This window comes from Schistocerca nitens, chromosome 3, assembly GCF_023898315.1.
Source record: "Schistocerca nitens isolate TAMUIC-IGC-003100 chromosome 3, iqSchNite1.1, whole genome shotgun sequence".
NCBI classification, from domain to species: domain Eukaryota; kingdom Metazoa; phylum Arthropoda; class Insecta; order Orthoptera; family Acrididae; genus Schistocerca; species Schistocerca nitens.
In genome coordinates, this window is record NC_064616.1 from 461529190 (window position 1) to 461551166 (window position 21977).

General features: G+C 36.4%; 1 protein-coding gene across 2 annotated transcripts in view; it reads right to left on the reverse strand.

Annotated features, from left to right (window-relative positions):
* Positions 1-11187, reverse strand: part of LOC126248387 (dehydrogenase/reductase SDR family member 7) — a 209182-nt gene extending 197995 nt beyond the window's left edge. Inside the window, exons 1-2 of one of the 2 annotated variants that reach the window (XM_049949332.1) lie at positions 10948-11187; positions 7208-7270 (exon numbers count right to left, since the gene is read on the reverse strand). The gene's annotated coding sequence lies outside the window, so the exon portion shown is untranslated. The remainder of the gene's footprint in view (positions 1-7207; positions 7271-10947) is intronic. The other variant, XM_049949331.1, reaches the window with a different exon arrangement.
* Between the last annotated feature and the right edge of the window lie 10790 nt (positions 11188-21977).

A 21977-nucleotide genomic window follows, 5' to 3' on the forward strand; every position in this document is an offset into this window, starting at 1 on the left:
GTCCTGAGACTGGTTTGATGCAGCTCTCCATGCTACTCTATCCTGTGCAAGCTTTTTCATCTGGCAGTACCTACTGCAACCTAAATCCTTCTGAATCTGCTTAGTGTATTCATCTCTTGGTCTCCCTCTACAATTTTTACGCTCCACGCTGCCCTCCAATGCTAAACTTGTGATCCCTTGATGCCTCAAAACATGTCCTACCAACCGATCCCTTCTTCTAGTCAAGTTGTGCCACAAACGTCTCTTCTACCCACTCCTATTCAATACCTCCTCATTAGTTACGTGATCTACCCACCTTATCTTCAGCATTCTTCTGTAGCACCACATTTCGAAAGCTTCTATTCTCTTCTTGTCCAAACTGGTTATCGTCCATGTTTCACTTCCATACATGGCTACACTCCATACAAATACTTTCAGAAACGACTTCTTGACACTTAAATCTATACTCGATGTTAACAAATTTCTCTTCTTCAGAAACGATTTCCTTGCCATTGCCAGTCTACATTTTATATCCTCTCTACTTCGACCATCATCAGTTATTTTGCTCCCCAAATAGCAAAACTCCTTTACTACTTTAAGTGTCTCATTTCCTAATCTAATTCCCTCAGCATCACCCGATTTAATTTGACTACATTCCATTATCCTCGTTTTGCTTTTGTTGATGTTCATCTTATATACTCCTTTCAAGACACTGTCCATTCCGTTCAACTGCTCTTCCAAGTCCTTTGCTGTCTCTGACAGAATTACAATGTCATCGGCGAACCTCAAAGTTTTTACTTCTTCTCCATGAATTTTAATACCTACTCCGAATTTTTCTTTTGTTTCCTTTACTGCTTGTTCAATATACAGATTGAATAACATCGGGGAGAGGCTACAACCCTGTCTCACTCCTTTCCCAACTGCTGCTTCCCTTTCATGCCCTCGACTGTTATAACTGCCATCTGGCTTCTGTACAAATTGTAAATAGCCCTTCGCTCCCTGTATTTTACCCCTGCCACCTTCAGAATTTGAAAGAGAGTATTCCAATTAACGTTGTCAAAAGCTTTCTCTAAGTCTACAAATGCTAGAAACGTAGGTTTGCCTTTTCTTAATCTTTCTTCTAAGATAAGTCGTAAGGTTAGTATTGCCTCACGTGTTCCAACATTTCTACGGAATCCAAACTGATCTTCCCAGAGGTCCGCTTCTACCAGTTTTTCCATTCGTCTGTAAAGAATTCACGTTAATATTTTGCAGCTGTGACTTATTAAACTGATAGTTATGTAATTTTCACATCTGTCAACACCTGCTTTCTTTGGGATTGGAATTATTATATTCTTCTTGAAGTCTGTGGGTATTTCGCCTGTCTCATACATCTTGCTCACCAGATGGTAGAGTTTTGTCATGACTGGCTCTCCCAAGGCCATCAGTAGTTCTAATGGAATGTTGTCTACTCCCGGGGCCTTGTTTAGACTCAGGTCTTTCAGTGCTCTGTCAAACTCTTCACGCAGTATCTTATCTCCCATTTCGTCTTCGTCTACATCCTCTTCCATTTCCATAATATTGTCCTCAAGTACATCGCCCCTGTATAAACCCTCTATATACTCCTTCCACCTTTCTGCCTTCCCTTCTTTGCTTAGAACTGGGTTGCCATCTGAGCTCTTGATATTCATACAAGTGGTTCTCTTCTCTCCAAAGGTCTCTTTAATTTTCCTGTAGGCAGTATCTATCTTACCCCTAGTGAGACAAGCCTCTATATCCTTACATTTGTCCTCTAGCCACCCCTGCTTAGCCATTTTGCACTTCATGTCGATCTCATTTTTGAGACGTTTGTATTCCTTTTTGCCTGCTTCATTCACTGCATTTTTATATTTTCTCCTTTCATCAATTAAATTCAATATTTCTTCTGTTACCCAAGGATTTCTATTAGCCCTCACCTTTTTACCTACTTGATCGTCTGCTGCCTTCACTACTTCATCCCTCAGAGCTACCCATTCTTCTTCTACTGTATTTCTTTCCCCCATTCCTGTCAATTGTTCCCTTATGCTCTCCCTGAAACTCTCTACAACCTCTGGTTCTTTCAGTTTATCCAGGTCCCATCTCCTTAAATTCCCACCTTTTTGCAGTTTCTTCAGTTTCAATCTGCAGTTCATAACCAATAGATTGTAGTCAGAATCCACATCTGCCCCTGGAAATGTCTTACAATTAAAAACCTGGTTCCTAAATCTCTGTCTTACCATTATATAATCTATCTGATAACTTTTAGTATCTCCAGGATTCTTCCATGTATACAACCTTCTTTTATGATTCTTGAACCAAGTGTTAGCTATGATTAAGTTATGCTCTGTGCAAAATTCTACAAGGCGGCTTCCTCTTTCATTTCTTCCCCCCAATCCATATTCACCTACTATGTTTCCTTCTCTCCCTTTTCCTACTGACGAATTCCAGTCACCCATGACTATTAAATTTTCGTCTCCCTTCACTACCTGAATAATTTCTTTTATCTCGTCATACATTTCATCAATTTCTTCATCATCTGCAGAGCTAGTTGGCGTATAAACTTGTACTACTGTAGTAGGCATGGGCTTCATGTATATCTTGGCCACAATAATGCGTTCACTATGCTGTTTGTAGTAGCTAACCCGCACTCCTATTTTTTTATTCATTATTAAACCTACTCCTGCATTACCCCTATTTGATTTTGTATTTATAACCCTGTAATCACCTGACCAAAAGTCTTGTTCCTCCTGCCACAGAACTTCACTAACTCCCACTATATCTAACTTTAACCTATCCATTTCCCTTTTTAAATTTTCTAACCTACCTGCCCGATTAAGGGATCTGACATTCCACGGTCCGATCCGTAGAATGCCAGTTTTCTTTCTCCTGATAACGACGTCCTCTTGAGTAGTCCCCGCCCGGAGATCCGAATGGGGGACTATTTTACCTCCGGAATATTTTACCCAAGAGGTCGCCATCATCATTTAATCATACAGTAAAGCTGCATATCCTCGGGAAAAATTACGGCTGTAGTTTCCCCTTGCTTTCAGCCGTTCGCAGTACCAGCACAGCAATGCCGTTTTGGTTAATGCTGCAAGGCCAGATCAGTCAATCATCCAGACTGTTGCCCCTGCAACTACTGAAAAGGCTGCTGCCCCTCTTCAGGAACCACATGTTTGTCTGGCCTCTCAACAGATACCCCTCCGTTGTGGTTGCACCTACGGTACGGCCATCTGTATCACTGAGGCACGCAAGCCTCCCCACCAACGGCAAGGTCCATGGTTCATGGGATGGAAATCAAAATTGTAACAATAAGAAAGAATTTTTTTAAAAAAATTAAATGGTAGTTAATAATACTGTTCTTAACTCCTGAAGGTGGTTCTTCATATTTTGTATGTAAATCTAACCACAATGCACAATGCTTTTGGTTGCACTCCTCTGCTGATTCTGTGAGATAAAGTATTTCAGACATTGAGTCAGAAGAGAGTTCCATACGTGAACAATTTCATAGATGTATTATACCCCCAAATTCGAGCTCCTAGTCTGTACCTTAAGTTATGTAGACATTCACTTATAAGTTTCTCTGTGTGTGGTAGTCCCTAAATATTTGTACAGTTCTTACTGACTATGATGACTTATTGCCAATAACAATGAGAATCCAACAAGAGATGAATAGTCTGGTTATGCACTGCTAGTTTCCAGTTTACACCTATTTTCTTGGGGGTATCGTTCTTGCGTAACAATTGCACATATTGAAATTCATGTTCGAGTCAGTCAGTAATGATCTTGTTTCAAACCAGAAACAAGATACAACTGGAATTGAAAGTACAAACACTACTATTACCTGAAACGTACAAACAGAATTTCTGCTGTAGTACTGCACATATTAGTAGTGGCAAAGCGATAGCTTACATCAAAACAAATGACATATGGTGCTCTGTAATTGGAAAAGAAGGGGGCAGGGGGGTCACATTGAGTATGTTGTACCTAGGTTGTGATTATATACCTGTTGTCTACAATGTGAACAGTACGGTTTTACCATCAGTAAGATATTCCAATTTTATAGTACAATTTCTTTGTGAATATAGTAATACATGAATTATTATTCTACATGATGTACAGAGTTGTCCACCTGCTCATTTTCAATCTAATTTTATCCAATGTACAAATTATAACACTATAAACATCACCACCACCCCTCCGGCCCTCAAAGATCAATGTTATACAATCTGATAAGGGGGTTTACACAACAGCAGGTAATAAAAATTATTAGTGCCACTATTTATTCAATATTTTAAACAGAACAAACACGTAAAACAATAAAAAAAAGAGTGACACATACATCATAATTCGAACTGTCAACAAGGGCTACAAAATGGAACCATATTGTGGGATAGTTATTTTATATCCAATCTTTGTAAAAGTTTGTTTGGCACGAGTATGTTTGAATTTTTTTGGTAGCATGTTTATCACTTATGATCACACTATTTTCTTTATTCAGATGAGCCTGCTGTTGCAACATATACAGGGTGTAATCTATTGCCACTGACAACATAGTAAAGATGAAGGTAAGAGCAACAATTTCTCTCTTCTATGACAGTCTCTTAACTTTCACAAATAAATATGCACCTCTTACAGTACAACAACATGGTTTTAGAAAGTCTAAATCTACACAGACAGCAATTTTCGAATTCTTAGACTGCATTTTAACATCCCTTGATCAACATAGATTAGCTGCAGATATTTTCCTAGATCTATCAAAAGCCTTCGATGTTCTGGACCATAACATTCTGCTCGAAAAATTAGAAAGACGAGGAGTAAGAGGTGTAGCACATAGCTGGTTGTGTTCATACCTAAAAAACCACAGGCAGAAAGTATCACTTCAGTATGAATTCAAAAAAATAAATAAAACAAGAAACAACTCCTTTCTTTCTAGGGAATTACCAATAAAATATGGTACCACAGGTTTCAATCTTAGGTCCACTACTTTTCTTGATTTATGTGGACGACTTGGTTGAATATATGAGTCCCACAAAAACTATCCTGTTTGCTGATGACACCAGCATATTGCTCACTGGATCCAGTCCAGAAACTTTGCGGTCCACAGCAGAAAGTTCTATGAAAAGACTTTCCGAGTGGTTCGCAAAAAACAAACTCATTATAAATACTGAAAAAACTGAGTCGATTTTCATTTAATTCCTCCAACTAATCAAATGTCTATTCAAGCCCAATTAAAAAATGATCCCCTAGAAAATGTAAGTGTCAGAAAATTCTTGGGTCTTTGGGTTCAGCAAGACAAAGTGGGACACACAGATAAATAACTTGTGTAGAAAACTATCATCTGTGTGCTATTGCCTAAGAATTTTAAAGGCTACAACAAGCAAAACAACAGTACTGCATGCATACTATGCACAGTTCCACTCACTAATCCGATATGGGATCTTTTCTGGGGATACTCAACTCAGAGTGTAAAGGTTTTTAGAATGCAAAAAAAAGCTTTAAGAATAATTTGTGGCCTTAAAAAGATGGAGTCCTGTAAATCCCATTTTAGTGGTCTTGGTGTTCTAAATGTTCCAAGTTTATTCGTTTATGAAACTATCTTGTTCACTAGGGACTACCTCCTGAAAACTGGCAAACTGATACAGAAAAAAAAAAGTACACAACTTAGTACCAGAAGGGAATCAAATATACATCAAAAATATCACAGAACAACCACCTATCAGAGGAGCATAATTAACATTGGTGTGATACTGCACAATAAGATACTAGAGGAAATAAAAAATACTACTCATCCAATATTTAAAGCTAAACTAAAGGCATTTCTAATAAAGCACTGTTTCTATTCTGTCAGAGAATTTCTGAATAAGTAACAAAATTAATTGTAATAGGTACCTAATTTTAATTTGCCTACTATTTTGCTAATACTAGGTATTGTTGTAACTTATCTTTGACCTGTCCACTTTCAATTGTACAATTTGTGCCATATGATAAAACTGGATCAACAAAAAATCAAATCAAATCAAAATAATCCTTGATTATTAAGAACCCCTTTTTCTTGCCTTTACAAAATGTAAAAATGATGTTTTGTGTAAATTTTACCTAAAATTTTCTGAATTTTAACAGTATAAAAGTAACAAATAGTTTAGTTTGTTTGGCCTTCTCACTGCAAAGCTATGCTGCATGTAAAAATTAATATTCATGAAATATAAGACTACAATGATGACACAAGGGAGCATACGGATATAGAAATTCTAGTATGATACACATGCTCTGCCGTTTAGGTGGCTCCTTTTTTGGATAATTTGAGGTTGTTTACAGCTTGACACACTGTAAGTGTCCTAGATCAAATTTTTCGGCGGGACTACCCCTACACTACCTTGGCATGTTGTAAACAGTTATCGTTCAATCATAATGGTAACTGTTAACAGTAGTCTGTATGGATGTCCAATATTAAACTAATATTGACAACAATGAGTATTTTATGCTGGTTATTCATTAGTAGTGGTATGTGAGTAGTAAGTAGGGGTGGCAGCAGGGAGGGAGAGAGGGAGGGAGGGAGTTTTCAGTTATAGGTTTCAAAAACATAAGAAAATAGTTGTGTTTATGTTGAAATTTCTACCATTTAACAAACTAGCAAAACATTTTCACTTTAGCTGCCACATTTAAATTGTGTAATTTGAAATGTTACTGTGACATGAGCACATTGGTCAAATTATCACAAACAAACCTCAAAACATTTTTTTTACAGAAAATAATTAATTGTTAAACATGAAGAAAGGGAAACATTATGTGGGAAATACAGATTTCAGTAACTATATCCGGCATTCTACCCTTCTTTTGTTCTGACATTTAGGTTACTTGTGTTGTTATAGCTGATGAGAGCAACAGCACTGCAGTGAAAACACTCACGGTAAAAGTAATTTTGAACAACAAACTTCTTAGTTACTAAACAGAAAACCAGGAACATTACAGTAACGAATCGCATAGTGAGTTGCCCTCGGATGGTGCTACACCTCTCTCATTTGGCACTAAAAACCTATGATTTGGCATTAAAAACCAACTTTTCAAAGCCAATGGAAAAATGCCGAATTACATAGAATAAAAATATACTATCAATATGGCTTACAGAATCACGGCACTACTGGAATCTACTTTTCTCATAGACTTGCTTCAATTGAAAGCAAAATTTTATGAAGAGAGAGCCTAACACAGATGTCCAATCCCAACATACCTTGCTAGTTGAAACATTTATTAGGAATCTAGAATATGTGCTCCCAAGTCCAAGCATCCAAACCTAAAAGAAATTCTTTATAACCACAGGTACATGGAGGATACAATATATATTATCACTAACACAAGATGACAATAAACTGAATTATTTATTCATCAGTGTCCCAGAATTCATATAAAATTCACAGTATAACACAAAATGTCTTGGAAGTGAACATCCAGATAATACATGAGGGATGCCCAGAAAATAATGCACCCCATATTTTTCTCAGCCAAAAACAAAGCTACAAATGTGAAACATTACGTGTGTATTATTTGAAGTGTCACGAGTCAATGCATCAAGTTTCTGTCACTTCCGACAGGTAGTGTAGTTGCAGGACAGTTTCAAAATGGCATCTGTAGGTGGTCTACATTACAAGCACCATGCCGTCATTGAATGTCTCACTGCAGAGAAAGAAATTGTGGGGAATATTCACAAACACAAGTGCAAAGTCTATGGAGCATCTGCTGTTGACAGAAGTACAGTTAGTTGCTAGGCAAGGAGGGTGAGGTCATCAGAAGGCGGTTTGGTGGAGCTCCACGATTTGCAGTGGTCGGGGAGACCATCCACAGTTGTCATACCGATCATAATCTGGCTACATAAAATCAGGCCTCCTGTGACACCAATAATAAAAATAAGATTAATACAGAATCTGAATCAACGTGTGGCCGAAACTGGATGTGGTTGTTATCATATGATGTGATTGAGTCTAAAATAAAAATAAGTGTACATGCAACGTGAGCAAAATGGTGGTGCTTCAGGTAGGTTCCATTACAATATGTCTATTTTCTTAGTTTATGGGTCTTGGAATTCCCTTTACAACAGCTAAAAACTGTTTTGTTGATATGGTCTCTCCTCACCTGACTCCCATTTCAGTTAAAGATTTTTCACTATCTGGTCACATCTAGAAAGTTCTTGCAGTAAGGTACCAACGTAGTGAGCATGTAACAAGGGTGGTTGTCACTGTACAATAGCAAGAGGCAAGGTTCTGCATGATACATCTGCCACGAGCATCATTCTGCCATCACTGCCAGTAGCATGGACTTCAAGGTGCGCTTACAACATTTTACAATGGTCTATTGTAAGACATCAAATTCCAACAAAACTTGTTCCTTTATTGGATTAAAATTAAATTTTTTCTGTATGTTATCATAAATTATTTTGATGGTTATTATGTGAACTTGTAAAGTAGAACAACTGCATGATTGTTCCATTTTTGGTTTTTTTTTTTTTTAATTCTGCAACTGTTCTGTAAATAATTTAGAAAGTTCATTTTGTATTAATGTTCCTACAGTTTGAATCATTTCAATAGAAACACTTATCTTCTGGCACCCCCTTTTTCATAACTTGAATAGCACAGAAAAAAGAAAATGAGCCAGAACATTACAATCACTGCCCACCATAAGGTTGAATGCTGCCCAGCAATGTTGCAGGTACATGATGCTGTAAAAAAAAAAGTATATAAGAGGAGCAGAGACGAATGTGGAATCATTCTAGCAAAGATACGGACTGCAAATGGGGAAATATGCTGACATTATTGACTTTGACAAAGGGAGATTGTTATGGCCTGGTGCCTGTGAATGGCCATTTCGAAAATGACAAGCTGGTTGATTGTTTTAGTGCTACTGTTGCAAACATCTATGGAAGGTGGCTGAAGGACAATGAAACCATGCGTAGGCAACAAGGTGTTGGAGGTTTATGCTCATCAAAGAACATGAAGGTCAGAGGCTTGCCAACTTTGTCAAGCAGTACATGTGATATGTGGTAGATCTGATGACAATACCATGGTGGTGCAGGCAAAATTGTTTTGGAGCACACCGTTCAGCACACACTGCTGCACATGGGACCTTACAGCAGACAATCCTTGTGTGAGCCCATGTTGACCCAAAATGGAAATGTGTTGCAAGGTCAGAACAATCCTATTTATTGTTATACTAGGTCAATGATAAAGGTACCATAATAGCTATGGCCTATGAGAACATTACTGCCAGCCACCTGCACTTCTTCATGCTTGACATCTTCCCCAACGGCAGTGGCAACTTCCAGCAGGGTAACATGCAAGTCACAAGGCCAGAATAATGCTACAATCGTTTGAGTAACATGGTAGCGAACTCATGTTGACATGGCCATCACATTCATGCGATGTGAATCAACTGAATACGTCTGGGACACACTTGGGCATCAGCTGCTCGCCCACAGACCACCAGCCCTTAATTTACAGGAATTGTGTGGCTTGTGCATAGACATCTGGTTCCACATACATCTAGTAACTTTGCAAGACACTGTCAATACAGAGCCACATGGGATCCACAACGGCAGTCTTTGCAACTGACAAAGTATTTGTCATCAAGGGAAACAATTATCAACATACTGTAAGAATGTAGGAGTGTGGTTCTATTCACAACACTATTTGAAATACTAACAGCAATTTGTAGTATCATAGCAGAAACCAAGTATTCAGGTACTTGTCTCAAAGCAGTGAATATTATTATTTTAATGATAATATTAACCAAGAAACACTTCCTAATGTTCTGCAAAATCATTGTAATTGATGTTTCAATTCCTGGGGACAGTTACTTATTTTGGATTGCATAACATGGCTATGCTCATACTGAACTTTCTTTTTAGCAGATAAGTAATTATGCAGGGCACAAAACTACACAACTAAATTTTGACACTATATAGTGAACAATCTTACAAAATATGATGTAATCAACCCGAAAGGGAACTGATGTCACATTTTGTTCAATCAGAATAATTCTATTTTACTGTCAGGAACACAGACCATACATATATATATTTTCAGGTTGCAACATGGTTCAGATTCCACATTGAACTACATGGTTTTCTGGAACTGGCTGGGTAAACTGATCAACAGAAGTAACATATAAACAAATCTATTTTGGAAGTATCATGCTTTTCACCACACTGTGAATGCTACAAAATTTAAGATCAACTACCATAGAAAATACATTCCAGATGTAAAAACTGATGGGATCATATGTGTAGCAATGGTCCAAAAACCATGTCGAAAAGCTAGGGAGCTCTAGAATGACACACTGTACAAGTTACGAGATAAAATGAAATCCAATATATGGCAGCAGACCCTCAACTAATCATTGTAGTACTTTAATTTCCAATACCGAGACGGCAAAAACTGAATGAAATTTTACTTAATACAACTTTTCTTTTTCCCTTGGATACATGCGAGTATATATCATGTTGGGTTGTACACAAATATACAGCTAAATAAGCAATTCATAACTGAATTGTAAAAATTACGATATGATGGGCACAGGTCTAGAAGTCACTTGCTCATCTAAAATGTCAGGGGTATGTCATTGGTACAAGAAACACATATTACACTCTACTAAAACTACATGGCGTATGATCACAGACGAATAAAGTTTTTATGTACTGTGAATCTCCACTAATAACTGTTACGTAGGCTACCTAATACTCTTCGACAAAAGGTGTTGACACCGTCAAATCGTTAACGGAATTTCTACAATGCTGTTGTCAACCTCAGTAATCATCGGACACAAGATATTTCCTCGACTACACTACTCACGTATATTTTGTCTAACAACCTTCCGTACAATAACTTGAAAGTCTTGTAGAGAATGAGTGCAAATAGCAAATACGCGGCCAAATGTAACATTTTGTTAAGTGATTGGTATAAAATTTGTTGTGGTATATACCTTAACGTTTTCTTGGCTGATACTGTATAACCTTTTTGCACTTGTTTCTTACGTTAAAATAAGTTATTAATGACATTCCCTAAAATACGGGTTATATATTGAAAATACATTTTCTCAGAGAACACGTGATACGAGATTGCAGTTTATCAGTTGGGGTTTGGAGAGCCACTGTTTACACTACTGACTACAGTACTGAGTGTTTAGTCAAGTGTTTACACTACGAGTTGCAACGACTGGTGAATTGTCAACGACACTCCAACAAGCGCAGCGTCGCATTCGTCCGTCACGTAGTGCGGTGGGTCCGCACTCCGCGCAGATCTCACGTATGTGGGCAAGACGTGGCAATCACTGGTTTTTCCACTAAAGCTGGTGATTTTGAGCACCTGTCTGGTGTGAAAATTTTGCATCTAGTGGGTAGTGGGAATATGGTGGATTTTAAAAATATTTGGGTAGCTTTAGAGTAAAATTATTTTTTAAAAACGCTTGATCCATGCACCTTACAGCAGAATCAGAATTTTTATTATCCCATAACATACAAAGTCAAATCACAGATCTGATGTACTGGGGACTCGTCATCATTACATTTACATTACAATCACAGTTTGTATATACAGTATTACAAAAGCAATATTTCAATACTCCAGTTTACATGTATTACAATGTAATATATAACAACAGCGTTTACATATTGAACACATTGTTTACAATCATTCATTTGACACAACACTGCTTAGCTTAATTTACAGATAATGTTTCGTTGCTCAGACTTCCATATCAACGTTCACAAGTTCTTCTATGGAGTAATAACATTTCTCCACTAATAACTTATGCAGCTTTGGTTTCAGTTGTCCTAGCTCCATGTTATTTATTTATTTATTTTGTAGCATGTTACAGATTTTCATGCCCATATATTCTAGGGCTTGTGCGTGTAACTTTAACCTGTGAGTAGGAAGCATTGAAGTTTGTCTCATTCCTTGTGCTGTATTTATGCTTAAAATTGTTGTCTGTGAATAACGTAGGGTTACTCTATGCAAAAATAATCAGTTCATAAATGTAAAAACAGGGGGCACTTAATATTTTTAGATTACTTACCAGTAGGCGAAAAGATTCTTTTGGTCTTGCGTTACACATATTTCTAACAACTGGTTTTTCTAATTTTAATATTCTAATGATTTTGTTTGTATTACCCCAAAAGATAATGCCATACCTTATAAGAGCTTCAAAATAGCTGTGATAAGCTACTTTTCTTATCTCCATGCCAGTTGAATATGACAAAATCTTCATAGCAAAGGTCAGGCAGTTTAACTTATTTGCTAAGTATTCTGTATGTGAAGACCAGGATAAATTTTGGTCCAAATGTATTCCTAAAAATTTAACACAATCTGATTCTTTCAGTTCCTGGTTTCTGCAGGTAATATTTATCCTAGAGTTTTCAGTTTTAAACTGTAGTAAATGTGTTTTTCCAATATTCAATTTTAACCCATTTAGTTGGAACCAGTTATCTAAACTGTCTAGTATATTTGTGACAGTTGAGGGAATTTGTTCTGAGTGATCCCTTTCGATGAGGGCAGATGTATCATCAGCGAATAAAACGAAGTGTGAATTTATGTTCAGTGGCAAGTCATTTATGTAAAGTAAGAATAAAATTGGACCCAGAATTGAGCCTTGTGGAACGCCTTGTGAAATAATCACCCATTTAGAGAAGAAATTTCCCTTGTTTGATGATATAACTACTTTTTGTTTTCTCTTTGTGAGGTATGACCTGAACCACTCTAATACACGACCTCCAATTCCGCATTTTTCCATTTTATACAGGAGCAATTGATGGTTTACACAATCAAATGCTTTTGTGAGGTCACAGAACAATCCTGCAACTTTTCTAGACGTGTCTAATGCAGAACAAATTTTTTTCACAAACTCATTTATAGTGTCTAATGTGTTTTTGCCTTTCTGAAAGACATATTGATTATCTGAGAGTATGTTTGATTTTTCTATAATTTTTTTGATTTGCATTACTACCACAATTTCAAATATTTTTGATAAAATTGGGTGAATAAAGATTGGGCGGTAATACCCCATATATTCTCTTGAGCCTTTTTTGAACAAAGGTTTTACCTCTGCATGCTTCAGGGCGTCTGGAAAGTGGCCTCCTTCGAGTGATTTATTGATTATTGAGCAAAGGGGTGAGCTTTTATCCTGGCAGCTGATTTAAATACTTTGCCCTCCCACCCTGCGGAATTTTTGGTTTTGAGCTGTAATATAGTGTTCTCCACATCTTTGGCTGAATTTTTTAGAAATTTGTTAAAGCATTCTTCTGCCTTCTGACCTAATTGTACTTTTTCGGTATAACCAACTGCATCTGCAACTGATTTTGATATATTTATAAAAAAAATTGTTAAAAGATTCTGAAATCAGAGCAGGATTGGTCATTGTTTTATTTCCCACCTTAATTTTGGAGATAACTTTGCTGTTAATTCTCATCCGCAGTTCTGATTCTACGACAGGCGAGACTGCCTTTGATTTGTTTTCATGAGCAATATGTTTTTGTTATTTATCATTTCTTTTGCAGCTTTTACTACCCTTTCAAATAAGCCCAACTTATGTGAACATGGTCTTCGTTGTATTTCAACTCCTTGTGCAGTTGTCTTTTCTTCCAACTGGATATTTTTATTCCAGTGGTGATCCAATTTAGCTTAATTGACACCTTTGTCTGGAATACTCTAAGTGGAAATATTTCATTAAATACATGTAAGAAACTTTCTAGAACCCTGTTAAATTGTACAAAGATTGGAGTGTCATCTTCAACTTGCCACTCCACCTCTTCTACTTTAGAGCAGAACTGTTCTAAATTTTCAGCAGTAAAAATGTCTTTTGCTATAAGTATTTTTAGTACTTGGTTCATTTGCATTTGCTATATCGATTAACAGAGCAGAGTGGCCTGAGAGCCCTAATTCCACACATAACTTCTTTGCATCATCAAATTTATGATTTGTTAAAATGTTATCAATACAGCTTCCTGTATTTTCGTTTTCTCTTGTGATTTCCATGAACTTTACCTTGAAGCCAAATTTTTGGATTAAGTTCACAAACTTTATTGAGCCATTTGTTTGATTTAATAAATTTGTATTGAAATCAGCTGCTATTAATACCTTTTTCTTTTTCTCATTGATGACTTTCTGTAAAAGATTTTTTAATTTTGGTAAAAATAATTTTGTTATGTCTACACCTGGGATTCTATATATAGAAACAATAATATTATTTGTGTTCTAATTCAATTGAGCAGCTTTCAAATACTCCTTCTTCGTTTAGAAAATTGAAATCGTCTTTTACTTTATACTCTACAGAGTTGTTTAAAAGTATGCAAGAGAACCCCTTGAGTACTATTTGTTCTACAAAAACCTGAGGCTACATTGAAATTTTTTAACTTATTTAAAATTATGATACTTTTTTTTGTAAGCCAATGCGCATTTAAACAACCAATTTCAATATTTTTACATTCTGATAGTAAAATTTGTAGTTCATCAATTTTATTCATTCTTTCATTTTGATGGGTTGTAACTATGCCATTTATGTTCAAGTGCATTAAAAAGTGCTGTTTTTTTCCTAAGGTTCAATAATAGCTTTCTTTATATGATTTTTACACTTCCTATTCTCTTTTTCCTTATTTACAGTTTTTGTCGGAAATGTTTGGGAATCAGTACAATCATGAATAAGAACGTTTCTTACCTTTGTATTTGCCTTAGGCTCAGTAGCACTAAAAATCCTTTAAGTGCAATAGTTGTTTGATTTTTCTATTTGGGAGTCGAGTGGTTGTTGCTGTCGTACTGGCTGTTGGTGATGGACTGATTTCTGCTGCTGGGCTTACTGTTGATGGTGGAATGGTTTCTCCTGCTGCATCAGTACATAATATGTCTTCATGTTGGTGAGAGTGATCTGCTTCTGCTTACAGGATTATGGTTTTTAGTTTATACCAATCCGTAATTCGTGTTTTTCTGGCGATTTTTAAGCTTGGTGTATGACACAAATACTGGTAAATAGTTTTTTTGCTAAAAGTTCTTTTCCTAATTTATTTAAATGGAGTTCATGAGCTGTGAAAAACCTTCAATCTAAGCTATGGATGTCAATAACTTCTACATTCTGAAAGTCAGAACATATTTCAGAGATTTGTTTGTTAGAAGCACAAATTTCACGGTTTACACACATCCAGATAGGCAAGTCATAACGAGGTGGTTGTTTACAACACGAATAGTGGTGTGTATTAATTTGTTTAAACAGCTCTTTAGTTCTTTTATTAACTTGTTCGTTTCATTCCGATAAACATCGTTTGAGCCACTTAAAATTACGACAAAATCATCTTTATTTAAGTTGGATGTCTGAGCAGAATTAGTTTGTTCTGCTATCTCACGAAACGGCGCTCCTGGTTTGACAAAGCCTGATACCTTTAAATTACGTTTTTCTGTCAACAGTGCAGAAATTCCACGTCCGTGGCTATCACCTAACACACAAAGATCGTTTTTTACTTTTTTTGCACTCGATGTTATGGAAACATGTATTTGCCCAGAAGCAAAGTAATGTTTCTGCACATTTCCTAGAGGTAATATCTTCCCTACTTTAGACTCTGTGTTAGATATTATTACACATTGTCCACTGTTCTTTACACTGGTACGCCTACTGTTGTCGTTGTCGTTGTGGTCTTCAGTCCTGAGCCTGGTTTGGTTTGTTTTGCCATTATTTTCACTCGGAAGTCGTAGTAGTTTTTTTACGCACTTTTGACTATTATTTCCCACTGATGCATTGTAACCAGTTGTGTACATGGGTTTTAGATCTGCTTCAGTTTTCTGTATCACGTTTATACCTGGTAATTTGCTTTGGATGTTACTTGAAGCTGCTGCTTGTAGCTCGCGGTTTTCGTTTCGAAGATTACTGATATCTCGCCACAGAATATGAACGACTAGCTGAAGGCTTTCTAATCGTTCGTTTAGCGTCTCGATTTCGCTCTTACTGTTATTACAAACTCCGGTTTTTACAGTAAAACTATAACTTTTAGTCACATTCACATTCACATGACACCAGCAACAGGACTTTAATTTTATAACGTCTATTAGCTCTTAAATTTTTATCAGCTAAACATTTATAATACATGTTATTCTGTCTTAGTCATCATATTGTTGTACACCCGTATTGTTATGCACTATAGTATTAATAAATCTCCATCTGCATGCATAGTACATATGCGCACACTTTTATGTGGCACTTTAGATTGGGTGGGGGGTGTCTCGATATAAATCTATGGTTGCATAAGATACCGATAGAGGTCGGGCATAAACTACTACATTTACGACAATGACAACCTCGAGAAACAATTGCATCTTAGCCGTTACCGAATGCTTTGTGCAGTCCACTTTGCTTTGCGTTATGCATTACTCGGTGTTTCCATTTCTTATTTTTTCATTATTTTGAAATGAGTGTAGAGACTAATCTCAATCTGTTCCTGTGTTCAAATACGACTCTCACAACACCAGAAGAGACCAGCGACTTATATGACCATTAAGTCAGTCCAGCTTTCGCAGAAGCAGAGAACACGAGTGCTGGCTGCCAGATATGCAGGAAAGTCCTCGTTTGTTTATCATCACTGCCGCCGGTTTCCAGGGCCCAAAATACGGCGTGTGAGTTATACCTGCAGTGCCGGTGTTAAAGTGGTGCTTTTTTGTACGCCAGTGAATTTCTTTTAGTGCTAAACATGGATAAAGTAAAGGCATGGTGTACACAGAAATTTCCTGCTGAATGCCTGTGTGGTAGTAAATTTTCAGAGTGGCTAGAAAGAGTTGAAGGTGCTACCACAAGAGCAGGTTGATGACAGAAAGTCATATTGTAAATTTTGTCATTGTACTTTGTCGTCACGTTGTGTTGACATATTGAGCCATGGTAGCACCAAAAGGCACAAGAGAGCTGTAGCACTTTCTAGCGTAAGACAAACAAAAATATCTTTCAAAACCGTGAAACAATCTTTAGAAGTCAATCAAGCTGAAGGTTCTCGTCCATTACTTGTTTCCAACCATTGTGCAATCATGTCATGTGATCGCTTAAGTGATTTGTGAAATCGTAAATTCACAGACAGTGATGTCGCCAGAAAGCTTAAAATACGTAGAACAAAGTGTGGTGCAGTTATGAAACATGCATGAAGGCCTTGTTTCATGGAAAATTTGCGGCATGATACTGGTGACACCATGTATAGCATTTTAATTGATGAATCAACAGACACTAACATGACCAAATTTTTAGGAATAACAATAATCGATGATTTCAACATTTTTGAAAGTAGCCAACCTCGAGCATTGTAGTACATAGTCTACTGTACGAACAATAAAGATACACTTCAGGAATTCAAAAGAGTAATTCTTCATCTCCCCAACACTTGTATCGTGATATTTATCAGACAGTCAATGAAGGAATAGAACCACTCAAAATTCCACATGTATCTGATATGTGATGGTTGTCCATAAAGCCTATGGTTACAAGAATTATATATCAGTGGTTGGAGCTTAGGACACGCTTTGAATTAACTCAAATCAAAGACAAGTGTTACACTGCAGAAATGATTTATGCACTGTTTTCTGGTGAATGCAGTTTAGCATATTTTACATTTTTAAAGCCCATTCTTTCTGATTTGCAGATGGCCAATAAACATTTTGAATCCAGCACAGGGCATCCATGCAAGCTGTTAAATGCTATCACTGTGTTAATAGAGTCATTTAGGAAAAAAGTTGTTGTCCCCACATATCCTGCGCAAAGCAAATTAAATTTAGAGTTTGAGAATCACTTAGAGCCTAAACTATATCTAGGACACAAATTCGAAAAAGGTAGATGAATTGAGAAAATCTCAGTTACACCTACAACAAGAACATGTTTTATGTTAGAGATGCATGCAGTTTGTCTACCAGTTAATAATTCAGTTGTTGCAAAGACTATCAGACAACACTGAAATTTTGAGGAAAATTTCACTCCTTTCAGTGTCCAAGGCTCTTATCCTTGAAACGTGTGATATTGATCCTGCTACCGTAACAAAAATTGATTCTCAGTGGCTAAATTTAACTCTTGTCAAATGGTCTGAAACCACAGGCACTGTTAATTACTGGTGGGAAGTTGTTAAATATAAAGATGCAGGTGACAACAACCCATTCCATGAATTGACAATATTTGCATTTTCACAACTAGTGTCACCATGGTCGAATGCAGAAATGGAAAGACTTTTTAGTGCAAAATATGTCATAAAAACTGAAGTGAAGAATGATGTGAAATCCAAAATGACGAATTCGCTTTTGTCAATTCGATCAGGAATGAAAACGAAGAAACAAATTTGTCACAATTATGAACTGCCAACAGACATGCTGAAACAGATAGGAACTGTTACGGAATATAAAACACCTGAATGTATTTCACCTGCTACTACCACTGCCTCTGGTGTTGAACCTTCTGTCAAAGAAGACGTTGATGATCCCGAGCTGTTTATTTTTTCAAGGGTGAGTTCACTGAGACATATATCATAATAACGTACTAGCTTTAAATTTTAGGGATAAAATTAATTTATAATGTTTTTCGGCTACTCATCATACTCTTTGCTTAAAAAATAACATTGTATTGGTTTTGTTAAATGCATGAAAAAATCCAGTGGGTTCTGGTGGCAACTCTGCGTGTAAAAACATGGCTGCGACTCGTTTCACCAGTTATTGTGATTGGTCGTCGTTTCGTTAAGTTTCCCTTTTTTATCCCTCGTTGAATAAGATCTATACTGAATGAAATATGTTTAATGTATATGAATCACTGTTTGTTTATATCCACAATGCGTTTCAAAGGATTAAACCTCCATCATAAGGTGGATTTATACATGTTAATATGACGTGTATGTTGCGTTACAACTTCAGGGTAGCTAGTGGCACTGTCTCCAACAGAGGAACGAGCCTCATACATCATATGAATTGTCAATATTTGTATACAAAGAAGTTAAACCTTTGAAACGCGTTGTGGATATAAATAAACAGTGACTGGCAACAGTAAACGTGTTGTTTCATTTGCTGTCAATAATTCATAGTATAGCCTAACCCAAAATTTTTGCATTCAAGAACTTTACGTTAGAATTTATAGTTATTCAGGCAGCACAAAGCACTCTGAAGTGAAGTTCAGTTGGGAATTGCGATATATTTTAAGAAGTAATACAAATATAAAAACTAAACATAAATGTGTTCATAACTGCTTGAAGTTAGTTTCATTTTCAGATTTTCTCTCTATGTCTTGAGGTAGGGGTGCTAACTTCCATGTCTGTAACGCATTTGGTTTCTCTTCTTTTTGTCATTAGTCTTGTGCTTGGTCTGATGTGGCCCACACGACTTCCTCCTGTGTGCCATCATCTTCACCTCAGGGTAGTATTTGCTCCCAACACAGCATAAAGTAGAGCTACTTTTCTCCAACTCTGAAAAAAGCCTCAATCCTGCTTAGCACCAGTTCTAATAAACATTTCGAAACAGTTTTGATTCTGCTCAACAGTCGATAGTTTCTACTAGCTCATATGTTTGACTTACTCTGCCACTAGCTAGCTTGCATATTTTCTGCAAACCAAGTCTGTAATAATGAATTTTAGGTAATTTTTGACAAGAAGAAGCGGTATTTTGCTACCAGAAAACTGCATAAACAGAAGCCAAATGACATTCATTTATCTGTAGAAATTGGTTATCGTCTATATCATACCCATGAACTTGCAATCAGCTAGTTATTTATCAATGTATGATCGAAAGCAGCCATGAAGGTTATTTTCTGGGGAAAATGGGACAACTTTGTACCACTGGAAAAGTAGAACAAAGTAACTCCACAGCATTTTCATTACTTTGTTTTAGACCTGATTCAGCAAAGGATGAATCTGATTATGTTGAAAATGATTACTGCTAAGAGATTAATTTTATTATTGTATGGTTTGTGTGTAAAAGGTAGCTAGGATCTTGCCAATTTGCAGCACTAAAAACCTGAAGAATGCCTGGAATCTATAAGAAATGGAGCATTTGCTTTAAATGTCACAACATGCTTCTAAACCAGTGCCAGGTGCTACTAAACAATTTAAGAAGGGGTAAATTCAGACAGTGTTTGATTATTTAAATTATTGATGTAAGTTTGGACAAAGATTATGAATCATACAGAAGAAATCAAACAGTAGCATCTCCTGAGAATCAAGAGAGGCTATCAAAAACAATGGAAAAACTGAAACCAATCAATGAAAGTTTTATCAACGATGGTGCAACCATAAATACCATGATGCCATCTCTTGATAGATGGAAATGGTCTGTAAATAAAGATGTACTTTTTCACAAATGAGATGATATAGTTGAAGGTATAAATCCCCCAAAGTAGTTAATGGAAAGAGGCATTTTTTCAGTGCCAGAGTTAGTCAGTGGTGATGAATTTGGGCAAAATATTTTCCTGGTGTAGTCACTGACATTTTGACACACCAACATACCTAATGAAGCATTGTCCTTTTCTTTGATAACAAAATAAATTTGAATCTTGGTCATATCTGTTACCTTTTAATATATTACAAACAGTTGTGCTATCCTGAATTTTTCGTTATTTTTGTCCGTTCAGTACCAAAAATTACATACATATTGGTTTACTATGGCCCTATAAAGTAACACAATAAATTTTAAAGAGGGCAACATACCCCTAGCTATTATAGTGTCTTAAAGTAATGTTTTATATTATGTGGGGCAAGTACTACAGGGGCTACTTTGCTCCAATTTTTAAAACATTATAATATTAAAAAATGCATCATTGATGTGTTTTATGTTACTGATGGTTTTTTCACTGTTTTGCGAAAGACTAACCTCATTTTTAGAAGTTATTTGACAAACCTACTTTGTATTACATGATCTGTCTAAAAGTGGAGTAAAGTATGCCTGATATACAGTACTCAGCTACAGTGTCTGTTGGGTATATACCAATCTCTGCCTCCACCCCCCCCTAACAATGTTTACCCTCTACAATTGCCTCTAATATCATGGAAGTTATTCCCTAATGTCTTAAAACATGCCTTATCACCCTGTTTCTCCTTGTCAAAATACGCTCTATTCTTCCTTTCTTTGCCAATTCTACAGAAAACCTCCTTGTCTCTTGTCTTATCACTACACATAGCTTCAGGCTTACTATACATCTGTATTTATATGTACATGTCCACATTTTCTATAATTAATGTAGCATCTGCATACATTTTAACAGTTCCTGCTAATGTCCACCTTTTTTAGTTTTGTGCAGTACACCTGTTTCTAGCGAACTAGTGTATTCATCTAGCTGTTCTTGAAATTAATATTCCACACCCAATAAATCAACTTCTAAGATAAGATGAAACAACACTTTCATGATTTTCAGAATGGAGTTCATGACACAGAAACATGTTTTAGTTTATATGTTAAGATTTTTTTATTGCTGAGTAATGCACAGTGATCATTCTTTGTCCTACAGGGGATCCGGATTTCGAAAGGAACATGATAGTCAATGTTTTACACAATCATACTTTCTCACTTTAGAACAAAAAACATCCCAAATTAGTACCGATTAGGTTACCTGGGTTACAATACAGACAAGAGGTACCAGTAATACAGTCATACCTTTTCATTTAAAAAAGAGAGAGAGAGAGAGAGAGAGACAGAGAGAGAATGGAATCAACCTTCTAGCACCGCTATACAGGATGTCCAAGGAGGAGTGGTCAATATTCAGTGATATGACAGGAACGATCATTCGAAGCAAAAATGTATAGTAATCGAAGGCTCTAAGACGCATACCTTAAGAGCTATGAGCACTCTTTCATTTTCAGACCCACAAAAATCATCTCTTCTACTGAATACATGCTCATAGCTCTTGACTTATGCATTTTAAAGGCCATGTTTACTAGCAATTTTTTCTTATTTTAGTCCCTATTACCGTTTCCGAAAATACGGAGACCAAAGAGCTTGCAATAGGAGAGATTTGTTTCACAGTATTGAAGATAAAGT